Below are 14880 nucleotides of genomic sequence, written 5' to 3' on the forward strand. Positions count from 1 at the left end.
AGCGAGGTCCTTGGGTCGTAGGTTTTATATCGGAGTGGCCTTCTCCTATGCAGGTTTCTTACCCGGGCTGGAGGGGCCTGCCTCTCCTCCTAGGTCGGTCTATATTGCCCGGACCGGGGCCGAGGCCGCCGCAGCTCACCCTGTGCCTGGACTGGGGCCGCCGCCTCCCACTCCCTGCCCGGACCGGGGCCTCTGCCTGCCTCACTCGACCGAGGCCGGGGCCTCCGTCTCCCCCTTGCTCCTGCCCGGACCGGGGCCTCCACCTGCCTCACTCGACCGAGGCCGGGGCCTCCGTCTCCCCCTTGCTCCTGCCCGGATAGGGGCCGCCGCCGCCGCCTACCCTTCGCCCGGACCGGAGCCGGGGCCGCTGCTGCTCTCCCTGTGCCCGGACTGGGGCCGCCGCCTCCCACTCCCTGCCCGGACCGGGGCCTCCACCTGCCTCACTCGACCGAGGCCGGGGCCGCCGTCTCCCCCTTGCTCCTGCCCGTATCAGGGCCGCCGCCGTCTACCCTTCGCCCGGACCGGGGCCGGGGCCACTGCTGCTCTCCCTGTGCCCGGACTGGGGCTGGGCACAGTGAACCTCCACAAACTCCTGAGGAAGTAGGAGCCCTGACGTGCTTTCTTAACAAATACATTATTATTCAAAATATCCTCCGAAATAGTGACTCCCGGGAATTAAAATTTGCTCACCCTCTCTACCTCTGATCCCCTAATGATCACTGGATCCCTACACCTCTGAGTTTCCCTTCATGAAGTCAATAATCAGCTCCTTGATTTTGGCGACATTGAGTATGGGGTAGCAGAGTTTTCAGTCTCTCTACTGTATGCTGATTCATCACCTCTTTTTATTTAGTCCACTAATGTGGCATTATTAACAAATTTGTAAACGCTGTTGTTCTATTGAGCCACGCACTTGTAGGGGTAAAGTGAGTAGACCAGGGAGTTAGGAACGCATCCCTGTGGTGCTCTGGTGCTGATGGAGATTGTAGAGGAGGTGTTCTTGCCAATTTTCACTGTGAGGAAATCCAGGATCGAGTTGTACGCAACAGGGTGCTGAGGCCTAGGTTTTCTGATTACTTTTGAGGGGTTGATAGTGTTGAAAGCTGAACTGTAATCAATAAAGAGCATCCTGATATATATGTCTTTGCTGTCTAGGTGTTCCAGGGCTTTGTGTAGAGTAGACCCATTGAGATGCCATCTGCTGTAGACCTGTTGCTGCAGTAGGCAAAGCAGAATGGATCCATGTCACCACTCAGGAGCAGATATGCTATGGCACCAATCTCTCAAAACATTTCATCACTGTGAAGATGAATGCAGAACCATTCTGGAAACTTTAGACACATTCTTGCAGCTTCCATCAAAAACCTAAAGTTAAACAAGCATGATACTTTGATGAAAGACACTGGCCTGAAAAGTTGGGTATCTTTTACTTCATTTGGTTACTACGTGACCTGATTAGTTTCTCCAAAACTTATTTTTAATTGCAGTCAAAAACATGTTTGAATGCAAAATTATTTTGCTACCTTGCATTTCTGATGATCTCATAGATTCTGAATATACTGGGCAATGAAGATTTTGCTTCTTGAACAGTTTTGGGTGTATTTTATGGATTTTGGGCTGCTGATTAACAAATCATCTTAAAATGTTCCCATCCCATATCATTTTTAGACATAAGCTATTTTTGTGATTTTCTGTCATATTTTAAGTCTACTTCTAGCATACAAAATCATGACGTGCAACATGCCATTAAAAAATCATTTTCTGCATTTTCACTTGGACTTCTTCCCTGTTGATCTTGGTGCAGTCAGTGACAAACATGGGGAAAGGTTTCACCAGGACATTACGACCATGTAAAAGAAGTATCAGGGCAAATGGAATCCATCAATGCTGGCCGACTATTGTTGGACACTGACATGATAGGCATCAGATGCTGAGTACAAACAAAAATCAGTGGCAGAAACATGCTTAGTCTATTGTTAGCATCATTATTCAGTTAAGCATACAAAATGGAATAAAAGTGAATTTAATGTTTCTCCAACGTTCTACATGATAGAACAATTCTGAAATTATCTTTGTGTTCAGCTTGAGGTAGTCTATCATAATCCCCAATATTTTTTTCAGGAAGCAAACCTTTTGAAAATAATTGTTGTCCAGTGATACATGCAGGCTTGGGAAGCTGACAGCCTTACTGCAGAATACTGTGTCTGATGAGGTGTGCAGGTATTACACAGTGGTATGCCCCATGTGTCAAATCGATTTTCAGAATGCTATGTCAAACCAATGGAGTGGTTGTAGCTTGGTGGAGCTCAATCTTTTCTCCACTTGACAGCCTTAATGGTCCCGCACTTACCATTATGTCAGACAACTAATGGTCCTGCTGAGATTATACTATCTGAAACCAGGTCTTGATGCAGGTCATTCTCCAAGGTCATTAACAGTACCTTCAACCAAGAATTAAAGTACAAGTTTTTTTTTTGAAGATCTATTTTGTTCAAGCTTTTATTTTGAATTCCCATTGACAAGGGAGAGTGGGAATTTTTGGTTTTGGCCAAAGAGCTTCTTTCTTGCTGGTGGATTTAGATTTTCCTTTTCTCATATACTATCAATATAATATAATCTGGTTGATTAAAATGTGGGGTACCTTAGATGAAATTATATGATTTGAGTGTAATGTATTCTTTTGAATTTTAAAATATGTTCTCTGTATTTTGGGATGTAAAATTTCAATGTTAATAAAAATACTGAAAAGGGAAAAAGAATTTTGGCAAAGACTGCATGAAATGACTGGATAATAAGTCAAATCAGTTCTTTATATTCTGCCTGACCAAATAGGGCCTTGGTTTCCAGCAACCTCCAACTTCCTCCTCTTCCACATTCTTCTATTTCTCCTCTTCTCCTGCATCATTCTATTCCTCCCTCTTCCCTTTCCACACCTTTCTATACTTCTTCTTCCTTCTACATCTTTCTATTGCCCTCTTCTCCTTCCATATCCTTCCATTCACCCCTCCCACATTCTTCTAGCCCTCCTCTCCCCTACATCCTTCTTTTTCCCCTTTTCCCCTTTCACCTCTTTCTATTTCCTCTCTTTCCATTCCACATCCTTCTATTTCTCAGTCCCCTATTCCTCATCTTCACACCTATTTGCAGGTAGGAAAGACTATTGGGACATTGGAAAGTACATCTCCACAGTTCTTGACACACATTCTAGGGTTCCTCCAGAAGAAACTCGGCAGCAGAACCATTGCTTCACAATGATGACCATGGATTCTATGATATTTCTTTTGCCAGCATGGCATTCAGTGTGTGAATATACTTTACAGAACAGAGACCTTCAAACACTATCTGTGGCTTTCCTATGATGGGTGAAACACAGATGGCCACCACAGAATGAAGAGACCCTGACTACTATCGAGACTTAAATGGGAGAAGGATTTGGGAGTTCAATTTGAAAGTAATGGTTGGAGGAATGTTAATAGAGATGCTATGACAAAGTTAGTAAAGGTTAGGTATAGACTGGTGAATTATAACTTCATACACCAATTATTTTTAACTCAAGATACAAGCTGAGTGCTTTGGATTTGTGTTTTCGGTATAATGGGCAAAAAGGTATGTTTTTGCACTCAGTATGGTCTTGTGAGAAAGTTTGGGGTTTTTGGTCTGGATTAAGAGATTGTTTGCAAGATATTTTGAAAATAAAATTTTCTTGAGATCCAAAGATCTCAATCTTAATTGGAGAATTTAGTGAAATGGCTTTGGTATATAAACTGGATAAATCTCAGACGGTTTTTTTTGCGATTAGCTCCAGCAGTAGCAAGGAAATGTGTAGCTGTTTCATGGAAAGATCAAATGGAGCTTAATTTACAAAGGTGGCATTCAGAAATGAGGTCATGTATACCAATGGAGAAGATAACATAATTTGAGGGATAAATATTATGTATTTTAAAAGATTTGGAGCCCATATTTAGACCATTTTAATTTGAAAATTTGCTGGTCTTGAGTGCCGCTGGATCTCTGTATCATATAGAAAATTAATGATGTTTAGATATCCTCCTTATTTACTTCTTTTCTTTAGCTATTCCTTTTTTATTAGGGGATGGGGGGAGCTAGAGTTAGGATAGAGGGAGGGGTAATGTTTGGAGGGCAGGGGAGGTTTTGGGGTTTCTTTAAGGATTTTCTGTAGCTCTATTTAGTTTATTTTTCTACAAACTCGTTTGATTTTGACAACTTGTTAACAACTCAGTTATGTAATCGTGGTTATTACTTTGTTTTCTGATAAATAAAATATTTTATTTTAAAAAAAGGAGACCCTGATTGCTGCTTGATGGCCAGGCATTTATCTACTCGATGCACTTTGAATGATCACAACTTGGCTGCATGCGGAAGAATGGCAATTCCTTTTAACTCAAGCAACTAGTAGATTAGGTATGAGCTGACTCTAAGGCAATGTGCATGCAGTCAGTGCTGCCTTGCACCACATGGAAGTCTGCTGTCTTAGCACCATTTATTCTTACTCTCTTTTTAAAAAAAAATTAGAAATACAGCACCGGAACAGGCCCTTTCAGCCCATGAGCCCATCCCACCCAATTGCACCTAATTGACCTACATCCCCAGTACAACTTGAAGGGTGGGAGGAACCTGGAGCACCTGCAGGACACCCACACAGACAACATACAAACTCCTTATAGATAACACCTGGTTTGAACCCCAGCTGTAATAATTTTGAGCTAATCGTCAGGTTAACCATGTCTCTTTTGGAAGGAAACATCCACATTTTGTGGCCCACATGGCTGCACTTCATCAGATACACGATGAGTACTTAGTGTGCCATCTGAAATCTTCCTGAAGTTTGCTCCTGGTCTTCCCAGAGCATAGTATGGTGAAGCACAGATCCTGCCAAGTCACATCAAATTAATTGTCATCTGATTGTACAAGTATAACCCGACAAAATAGCATTCTCCAGTCCTCAGTGCAAAACATGCAAACACATAGCCAGACATTGCACTAACTTTAAAAATCAAACTAACTTAGCTTCCCTTGAATGGACAAACTTTGTGTTCTCCCTTTTACAATAATGCTGGAAAACATTCTAATGTCTATCACCAGCTAGAAAAGATATGGAAGAAGAAAATCTAATGATACCTCAGCCACTGATTTTGGAGCTGTGGCTGCAGGTTAGTGCAACGCTATTACAGTGCCAGCAGCCAAGGTTCAAATCCAGCGCTGTCTGTAAGTGGTTTGTACGTTCTCCCCATGTCTGCGGGGGTTACTTCAAAATGTTTGTGGGCTGTAGGTTAATTAGTGTATTTGGCCAGCACAGGCTTGTGAGCCAGAAGGATTGTTACTGTGTTATATGTCTAAATTTAAAAAAATTAAAAATGGTAGATACGACCTCTTTCTGAGACCCCTCCTTTCCTCCTCCCTCTACCAGTTTCTGCCTTGGTCTGCATGCTCCCTCTGCAATTTCTCTGTTCTGAATTTCTTTCCACAAAGGGAATAATTATTGTATAATTCATCTGCGTCTTTTGTGCTTAACCATCAACAAAGATGATTGCACTATGTACGACATTCAAAGACAGTTCCCAGTTTGCAATTTCTTATTGTTACTTGATAATTGTACCTCTATATTTATTATTATTACTATGTATTTTGCATATGTTAAAACCAAAAATATTGAAAAAGAAGAAAAAACTCCCCGCAAACTGTTGCAACAGAAGGGCAGTCACAAGCCTTGATGAAGTGACAGCCTTGTATCACCAATCATTTCGCAACTATAATAACCTGAAGTAAAATCACAAATGAATTGAAGAAACATCCAGAAGAAATCAATAAACAAGCAGCTGATGATCCTTTTAAATCATATTGTTGGCAGATCTGTCCTGCTGGGAAAAATGTTCAATTGTATAAGCTTAACATCTGGCTTCAGCTGGAGTACTGAGTTTCATTGGATTACTTTTACAAACCGAATGATTTTGTCATCTGCCCAATCATTTGACTGTTTTTGCTTTAAACAACTGACCTGATATTGAATCACTGAGCTAAATAATTATAGTCAGGAATTAAATGTCTGGTGTTATATGTCTTCAGGAGTGTCTGCCCCAATTTGACAACAACTTATTGATCTCTCCATTTGTGCTCTGTTGTTGGATGTTGCTAATTTACACAATGGACAACTTGCATAGTTTCCAACATTATTGTAAATGGGAGGACAGTCCATTCAAGCACGTAGTAGAGTTGGTATATTTTTACAGGAAACTCCTAGCTTCCAAGAAGGCTAAGAACGTAAGACAAGTTCTGATATAAAGCATGAAGTTGTGACAATAATATTTCTTGACATTTTAAGTACGGTAGAAGCCAACCCCAGCCATTTAAACCCATGCAGCCTAATTATGCCCAAATTAACCTAGAAACACCTAGGTTTTGGAGGGTGGGAGGAAACAGGAGCACCCAGAGGAAACTCAGCAGATACAGAGAGAATGTACAAACTCCTTTCAGACAGCGCCGGATTCAAACCCGGGTCACTGGTGCTGTAATAGCTTTGTGCTAACCGTGTCGCCGTGCTATAATATTCTACATTAAGAGTCGGAGTTTTCCATGGAAGCGCAATTTTCTTTATCAATAATTAACATAATTTTAGAATGATTTTAAAAGAATAACACTGTAAGCCATTTTATACCATTTGTCCTATCATATATCACCACAGGAAATATAAATGAGATGGATGGTGTTGAGAATCTGGTTAAGTAAAGCAGACTCACTGAATAATGGCAGATGGAGTTTCATTGAGATATATTAAACCATTGTTTGTTGGAGTGAGCAAACAAACTTACAATTTGTATGCAAGAATGACCAATAGTAAAGAAAAATAATCAATTATTTCATTAATGATTAATGGGAAACGTCCAATCAGTGGAAAACTCTTCTCCACAAAGTTAATAAAGATCTTCAAGTGAAAGAATGGCATTTCTTCTGCTACTTTTGCGATGCAAATCTGTGGAAAATGACTTACAATAACAATAAGGTATTTTATTTTATTCTATTAATTAGAATCATTAAGGGGCTTACTTACAGATATCCTAATATAGAAGAACAGAAAAAAGGTGTAGGTCTCCTGATCCCTCAAGCAACCTCCACCATTCAAAATGATCATAGCTGAATTGTTCCAGGCTTCAATTCCACAACCCCAATGTTCAATCATTCTAAGCTCCATCATCTTTCAAACATTTACCCGCTTCTTATTGCAATATGTCTATTGGTAAAATGCAGGATTCTGTTGACGCCATGGTTAAGTGAAAAAAACACACAAATGCTGGAGGAACTCATGAGGTCAAACAGTGCCTTAATGTAGCAAAGGTGAAGATACATCACCAACGTTTCGGGCTTAAGCCCTTCATCAAGGTACGGGGGAACATGAGAGATGTCTGAACAAAAAAAGCAGTAAATATGTCTATTGATCTGACATCCACAATTTTCCAGGGTAGAGAATTCCAGTGATTCCACATCTTCCCTGAGGAGAGATTCCTACGCAAATGAGTTCTAGACAGCAGCCCATTTAAAAATCCTTTCCGGCCCATGAGCCCATGATGCCCAATTTACATCCAATTGATCTTCAACCCCTGCACACCTCGAAGGGTGGGAGGAAATTGGAACACCCAGAGGAAACCCATGCGGATATGGCGAGAATGTACAAACCCCTTGGAGACAGCAGTGGATTTGAACCCTGGTCACTGGCGATCTAACAGTGTTGCACTAAAATCTAACCTTTACTTATCTTGTAAATATATGACCTCATTCATAATCCTGCCACTAGTGGGAATATCTTAGCATCTACCCTGTCCTATCTCTTCAGGATTTAGTTGTTTCAATAAAGTCACTAATTCTTCTCAGCTTCAAAGAAGACAGATGTAACTACTTTAGATCTGAGAGGAAAGCTCTCTCATCACAAATCTTATTGTACAATTTGTATCAGCCCATTGCTAAATAAGGGAAGTAAAATTGTGCATAGAACTTCAAGTATGTCCTCATAAATAGCTATACAAATGTCACGATACTTCTCAATCTCTAAACTCCAGATCTCATAATAAAGACCAAAATTCAATTTGCCCTTCCTGACCACTTGCTGAATATGCCAGTAAATATTGTAGGGTTCATTACTTTTGAGCCTCTTTGATTTTATTCACCACTGTGCCTGTTTTTTGATGCCATATTTAATATTTATTTGATTGATCCAAATTGTTTAGTTTTGGGGCTATGTGAAATTACAATATTTTTCAAATCCTTCAAGTCTCATTTACTTCAACGGTAGTTGCAGTAAACCACTGTAATGTATAATTATCTGGTCAAGCATGCCTATTGGCCGGTTGTACAGCAGCCCCTCCCCACAAGGTCCTGATTAAAGATAGCTGTTCCACAGCCCCCTGCAACTCAGTGCTACGCTATGTTCTCAAGTGAATTAAAGCCTATTGGTTTCTCCACAATAGTCTCATGAATGATAAATGGTGCATCAGTAGAGACATACTGTTGGGAGAAGGGCTATGTCACAACTATTTTCATGTTAAAATAATGGAGATTGTCAAGTCAAGCCAACTTTATTGTTATCTGATTGTACCAGTACCACCTGACGAAACAGCGCTCTCTCATGTCCCCGGTGCAAAATACGTGGACACACAACCAGACATAACACACATGCTGCAGACAAACATTACATCTGCAGGACAAGTTTTCCTATATACAAATAAATAAGAAATATTGTTTCATGAATAGGAGTGTCCCAGATGGCTAGAATGTGCAGTTCCATTGGTCATTCAGCATTCTCACTGCCCATGGGAAGAAACTGTTTCTCAGCCTGGTGGGGCTGGCTCTGATATTTCTCTATCCTGACTGGAGTAGCTGAAGAATGATGTGTGCACAGTGGAAGGGATTTTCAACAATTTTATGCACTTTCTTCAGACAACAATCCAGTTAGATCATATTGATGGGGTTGGGGGGAGAGGAAGGAGATTCCAGTGATCCTCTCTGCCAAATCATATAATCCTTTGGTTTGCTCTCTGATCTATTTCTCTGCAGTAACTGTACCACATCGTGAGCTCTTGATAGAGCTCCTGTGGAAGCTTGTCAATGCGGTGGCCGGTAGTCTTGCCCACTTCAGTCTTCTCAGGAAGTGCATTCGCTGTTGCTCCTTCCTGACAAGTGAGGAGATATTGTGTAAGCACAATAGGTCACTGGTTAAGTGAACTCCAAGGTACTTGGTGCTCTCCACTCTCTCTACTACAGTTATGGATGCATAGTAGCATGCGGTCATTCCTGGTCCTCCATGATGCCCATGATCACCTCCTTCATCTTGTCCACATTGAGACTCAGATTGTTAGTCTCGCACCACATCATGAGATTCTGATTGTACTGTTGGCAGGGATGCTTCACATTGGCCGCAAAGAGTCTTGTTGAGGTTGTCCCTCCAACATTAAGACACACACACTCTCCCATCCCTCAACATATCTAGCATACTAGATCCATCTTTTCTCAACCTCCACTGAAAGCAGGTTAAATGACCTGTTTCCAGAAAGTGGACATTCCAAATCACCAATAAACTATGTTTATTGCAGTCTAACCTCAGCAATTAGACCATCTCTGATGTAAAACTAGCAATTTCCTTTTTGCTGCTTCTCTCCCTAGGATCTTTACAAGCAACTGAAAGAAAAAAATCTTTGGATACGCGAAGCATATATTCTGATGATCTTTAATTTATTCCTGTGATCAGTGTTAGCCATGGGTCAGTCCACAATTTATGAAGGTTGGATTGTTTCTCACATGTGAGGTTTGTGCTCAAAAGCTAAGGCTTTCATCCTCTAACAATACTGAGGGGGGAATTTCATTATCAGAAATATCTGCATTTCCATGGGATGCTGAACCAAGCCTTCTTAGGTAGATGTAATTATCCTGATGCCTGATTTGAAAAGCAGGGAACTTATTGCTCTGTCCCTAGAAATTATTGATCTATCAATGTGTGCTGGCAAAAAGCAAATTGCCATTATCACATTGATGTTTCTTTGAATGTGTTGTTAAGAAATTGAAGGGCAATATTGTAGCAATTACTTCAAGAATACCTCAGTGACTGAAAAGGGTTAGAAACCTCCTGAGATGGACATGAAAGGCACTTTATAAATGCATTTGTTTTACTTCCTTTGATTTGTGTCTTACAAAGATGATATTTGGTGTGGTTGTTTTGAGAATAGTTTGATAGAAATTAAATTTAAATTTAAATCTGTTTAAATTTAGACATACAGCATGTTAACAGGCCTTTTTAGCCATACCGCCTAATTTACACCCAATTAACATACCCTCCAGGATGTTACCAATGGTGGGAATAACTAGAGCCCCTGGGAAAAACCCAGGCAGACATGGGGAGAAGGTACAAACTCCTTACAGACAGCACAGGATTCAAACCTCAGTCCCAATCGCTGGCCCCGTAAAGATGTTGCACTAACCGTGTCTTGTTTGGTCACTTCAGAACTGAGATAAGATTTAAACTCATTGATCAGGCAGACTAGTGAGAATTCTCGGTATACGTCCCAAAATACATTGCTCATCCAATCAGTGCTGTCAGTGCTGACCTCTCTGAGCCGTGATGGCCTACTTCCCCTTTTCTCATTGTTTCACTGCCTCTCCATCATCTGATTTGAAATTATGATCCTTGGTGTCAGGTCTCCAACATAGCCCTCTAGCCTTTTCCAATTGTGCAGCCCTTTCCCAAATTCTCTATTTCTCCTTAACATTAGCCAACACCCCTACCTCCACTTATTATTAAAGATGGACCCTCGTTGGGATGGAATATGTTGAAAGTTAGATGGAAAATGCCAGAAAGATGATGGAAATCTAATGACTACACTTCTGGCTTCCTGTTCTTCCACTCAATTTGCCGTAAATCTAGGATATCCCATAAGTTACTTCAGCAAAGTACCAGAAGCCCCATATCTGGCCCTAAACCTTTTTTATATTCCAAAGCAGTCATGTGCAACAAAGCTCCTTCCTATGAATAGGTTAAGTTAAGATTCTTATTTTATTTCCTATCTGAATGGTAGATTTACATTTTGATTTAATTAATATGATTTAAGTGTCATTATTATTAATTATTGTTCAATATTTTATTTTCAATTACATTTTTTAAATTGATTCCACAGATTACCACCCATTACAGCCATATTGGTGCCCTGAACAAACTGAGGCACTGTTAGAGAAGAAGTCTACGAGCGTATCCGTAATGCATGAATAAGGGCTTCAGAATACTTAAATGGATAGCCACAGTTTGCAAGATCACCAGTTTAAGAGTTGTGAGACCAGCTGGGGAAACCTTGGAATAGTCATTTAGCAGGTAGGAAGTTCATGGCAGCAGGTGAACTGAAGCAGCCATGAAAGTGGGTAATGGGATGGATATTGAAGTCACTGGAGTACATGCATGGATAAGAAGGTCTCCAAATTGTGGTTGAATTTTAAGCTATTGAAGGGATGGGAATATGTTGAAGAATATAACATGATAGCTTAAAACCTGAATATTTAACTACAATTGCAAATTAGAATTGCTTTTGCAATTTTAGATGTTTGTTCAGGTACCTTGCCGTTCGACGTGGGCAACCATGTCTCTCTATCCATCATGGTCTCTGGCCCTCTGAATTATATTTGTTGCCACCCCTGTTTCTAACCATGATGTTAATCCATCTATCATTTTCAATCTCTGTTTGCCTCTCCTTTTTCAAAGAGACAGAGAAAATAGGTGCAGGAGGAGGGCATTTGGCCCTTGAAGCCTACGCTGCCATTCATTTTGATCATGGCTGATCATCTACTCAGTACCCAGTACCTGCCATCTCCCCATACCCCCTGATCCCTTTTGTCTCAAGGACCAAATCTAACTCCTTCTTAAAAATGGATAAGGAACCAGCTTCAACTGTGGTAAAGAATTCCACAGATTCATTACTCTCTGAGGGAAAAAAAAATTCTCATCTCAGTCCTAAAAGATTTCCCCCTTATCCTTAAACTGTAACCCTTCTTTCTGGTCTTCCCCAACAACAGGAACAACCTTCCTGTATCCAGCCTGTCCAATCTCTTAAGAATTTTATTTGTTTTTATAAGCCTAGTCTATCCAGTCTTTCTTCATATGTAAGTCCTGCCATCCCTGGTATCAATCTAGTGAACCTTCTTTGCACTTCCTCTAAGGCCAGGATATCTTTCCTCAGATAAGGAGATCAAAACTGCACACAATATTCTAGGTGTGGTCTCACCTCTCTGCTCCTGTACTCGAATCCTCTTGCTAAGAATGCCAACATACCATTTGCTTTCCTCACTGTGTGCTGTACTTGCATGCCCACTTTCAATGAAGTGACATCCAGGACTCATTGCATCCCTCCTTTTCCTAATCGGACACCACTTAGGTAAAAATCTTCTCTCCTGTTCTTATCTCCAAAATGGATAACCTCACATTTAACCACATTATATTGCATCTGTCATGCATTAGTCCACTCACCTAACTTGTCCAAGTCACCCTGCATCCGCTTTGCATCCTCTACACAGCTAACGCCGCCACCCAGCTTGGTGTCATCTGCAAACTTGGAGATGCTGTTTTCTATTCCCTCATCTAATTCATTGATATATATTGTAAATAACTGGGGTCCCAGCACTGAGCCTTATGGTACCTAAATGTAATTAAATGTTCTAATGTATCTCTTTGCATGATGCATCCAAAGAACTTTGATCGCTGTTTTCTGATATTTGTAAGTAGTGTAGGTTTTGTTTTCATTCTTTATAGAACATCTTTGTTTGTTATCCTGTCTGTATATCATAAGATATTTTTCTGAGAAACTACATTTCTGCTGCATTGATTCTTCTTTCCATTGCATTTGTGATGGTCCATGACTCGCAGGCATACGTCAATATAGGAAGAATGTTGCAGCTGAGAGTTCGAAGGTGGATGTCAGTTGCTCTTTTCTTGTTCGTTAGGATGTTTCTCATTTCTATAAATGCTTTTCTTGCCATGGCTATTCTTGATTTTATATCTATTCCGCATTTGCCATCAACAGATGTTACCCATGATCCCAGGTACTTGAAGTTGTGAACTTGTTTCAGGATTTCATTTCCCAATACGATCCTACAATTTGGAGTACCAGGTTTCTTTGATTTTACCATTACTTCAGTTTTTTTCTGTTTAAAGTTAGGCCAAGATTTTCGCTCTCTGTGTTGATGGTAGATACTAATTTCTGTAAATCTACTTCACAGTTTGCTGTCAGTACTGTTTCAACTGCATAGCGGAGGTTGTTGATATGTATTTATTTTTAAAGCAGTAGAGTGGTCCAAAGGGATTATGGTGAGATAGAGGCTAACTCTCACTAGAATCTGTAGAGAATGATTTTTGTATATCTATGTTATTGCTGAAATATAAACAGAAAATGTGGAATTAATCAACAGAAAGGAACACTTTGTTCTTTAGGTCAAAGGCCCTTTATCAGCTTAGAACATTAATTACCTTTCTCTCTCCAGTGAGGCAGTGTATTTAGAGCATTTTCCATTTTTTCATATCACATAATTATTATCAGCATTCTTTTTGCTTTATGGAGAGTATGAATCAATGGTTAGGTTTTCAAAGTTTATTGCATACGGATGAGAAATAGTGAGGTGTGATATACAGAGTAATTTCACAAGAATGTATTGAATGCTTGGGTCAGTTTCGTTGTACGGATATTGCAGCCCTTTTAAACCATAGCAATGTATAACTGCAGTTGCAGCATGTTTTTTTGTGGATGTGCATCTTTAATGCAAAGTCTAAATCCACACTGCCAAATATATATTATTTCAGGGAATTGTCCAAAAACAAGGTGGAAAATTGCTATAAATTAAAATTAAGGATGTCTATCCCTTCTATTCAAATACACTGACCAAGGTGTTTCAAACCTGAAAATATTTATTATATCAGCGACCTACGCTTCCTTTAAGAGCTATGTCCTTTCATTGGAATGGGTAGTGAGCAATTTTGAATACTGTAGATTCATGTCAATCGTATCAGAGAGACAAATAAAATTTCAAATAAAAATGGGGTCAATTCCTGGAAAAGGTGGGTCCCATAAATTATGAGTGAAAATACTGAAAGTTTCATCAGGTTAGTCAACACCCATGGGGAGAAAAGCCAAATTATCCACTTTTATTTCAGGAGCTCCTTCTGAAACAATTGGTACGGCTCCATCTTAAATCAACCAAGCTCCCAACAACGCAATTAAGATCTCATAATGTGAAGCGAGAGCAGCATAATGTGATATGTTTCGCTGGTGTCTGCTGAAGTTCCAATCAAGAATTGAACAGGAATGTATGCCTAAATTCAATCTTGACAGATCTAGTCAAAACCAGAGGATTCATTCTGATTTTCCAAAATGTTGCTGGACCCTTCTCTTCTCATACATTCAACAACATGCCTCTGCTTGCAATGCAGCTGGCATTGTTTTTTTACAAGGGTTAGTGCTTTAAAACCCATAAGCTTTTCCTTTTTTTATTAACCGCAGCTGGCATTTCTGAGGTTAAGGACCAGTCCTTCCTTACCTGTTAAATAAGACCACAGGTCAGATTAAGGTGGAGGTAAGAAAGGTATGATGTGGCTCGATTAGGGAAAACATTGTGCCAAAAATGAGAGAGGGTAAATGAAATGAAATGTAAATTTAATTTATTTACAACACAGTAACAACTAACTGTGATCATTGAAACCCATGGTCCCCAATTACATCAACCCCTGCATGTTTTATTTTGGAGGGTGGGAGGAAACAGGAGCCCCCAAACAAAACCCCATGCAGGTCACAGGAAGACATCGCTAGAATTGAATTCAAACTGCTGGCGCTGCAGCACTGTACTAAC

The sequence above is a fragment of the Narcine bancroftii genome, chromosome 2 (assembly GCF_036971445.1).
Source record: "Narcine bancroftii isolate sNarBan1 chromosome 2, sNarBan1.hap1, whole genome shotgun sequence".
NCBI lineage: Eukaryota > Metazoa > Chordata > Chondrichthyes > Torpediniformes > Narcinidae > Narcine > Narcine bancroftii.